Genomic DNA, 1,204 nt, shown 5'->3' on the forward strand with positions numbered 1-1,204 from the left:
CGTTTATGCCCATCCAATGAAGCCTCCATAAAAGACACAAGAAGACTGGGTTTCGAGAGCTTCTGAATAGCTGAACGCATTGGAGGCTCCTGGAGTTTGGTGGTCAGGGAGGGCATGGACACCCTGAACCTCTTCCCCTATACCTTGCCCTGTGAATTTCTTCACCTACATCCTTTGTAATCTCCTTTGTAATAAACCAGTAAATGACTCTCTTGGCTCTGTATAGTTACACCTGGCTTCACTTGTGTGACTTTTGCAATGGGAAGAGAGAAAAAAGGTCCCTTGGTACTTCAGCTCAGCCTTATGGTGGCCTCTTTCCTTGAAGGGTGCAACAAAAGCAGGAGAAAAAAAAAGCAAGGAAATAAATAAACTGATAAACATATATTCAGTTTCCCTGAATTCTGCAAGCCGCTCTAGCAAATTAAACCCAAAGAGAGAGTGTGGAAACTCTACATTGAAGCTGGTAGGTCAGAAGTTCCACAGGCCCAGACTTGTGACTGATGAGGGTCAGGGGTGGTCTTGGGCACTGAGCCCTCAATCTGTGTTTTTTTTTTTTTCTTTTTGAGACAGAGTTTCACTCTTGTCGCCCAGGCTGGAGTACAGTGGCACATCTCGGCTCACTGCAACCTCTGCCTCCCATGTTCAAGCAATTCTCCTGCCTCGGCCTCCTAAGTAGCTGGGATTACAGGTGCCTGCCACCATGCCCAACTAATTTTTGATTTTTAGTAGAGATGGGGTTTCATCATGTTGGCCAGGCTGGTCTTGAACCCCTGACCTCAGGTGATCCGCCTGCCTCAGCCTCCCAAAGTCCTGGGATTACAGGTGTGAGCCACCGCACCTGGCTTCAATCTGTGGTTTTATGTGCAGGAAAATAGTGTCAGAATTGACTTGAATTGGAGGACACCTAGGTGGTTTCTGCTGCAGAATTGATTGCTTGCTTGCTTGCTGGTGGGAAGAAATCCCCACACAGAAATCTTCTGTCTGTGATTATCGCTGTTAAGTGAGAGGATAGCTCACTTTCTCAAAAAAATACTTTGAATTTTTTTATCCCCACTCTCCTGACATACTTTAAAGTACACCTGACGCTGGAAAAACACAGATTTGAAATGCGTGGGTCCACTTACACGCAAATTTTTCTCAGAAAATATATTAGAAAATTTTTTGGAGATTTGGAGCAATTTGAAAAACTCACAGATGAACTGCA

The 1,204-nt window shown here is 44.9% G+C and overlaps 1 non-coding gene across 1 annotated transcript; it reads left to right on the forward strand.

Moving 5' to 3' along the window:
- Positions 1–206: 206 nt before the first annotated feature.
- On the forward strand, positions 207–337 carry LOC116273502. Its single transcript, XR_004181821.1, has one exon. It is a non-coding gene; the product is annotated as a small nucleolar RNA SNORA64/SNORA10 family (small nucleolar RNA).
- Positions 338–1,204: the final 867 nt, after the last annotated feature.

The sequence above is a fragment of the Papio anubis genome, unplaced genomic scaffold (assembly GCF_008728515.1).
Source record: "Papio anubis isolate 15944 unplaced genomic scaffold, Panubis1.0 scaffold7751, whole genome shotgun sequence".
NCBI lineage: Eukaryota > Metazoa > Chordata > Mammalia > Primates > Cercopithecidae > Papio > Papio anubis.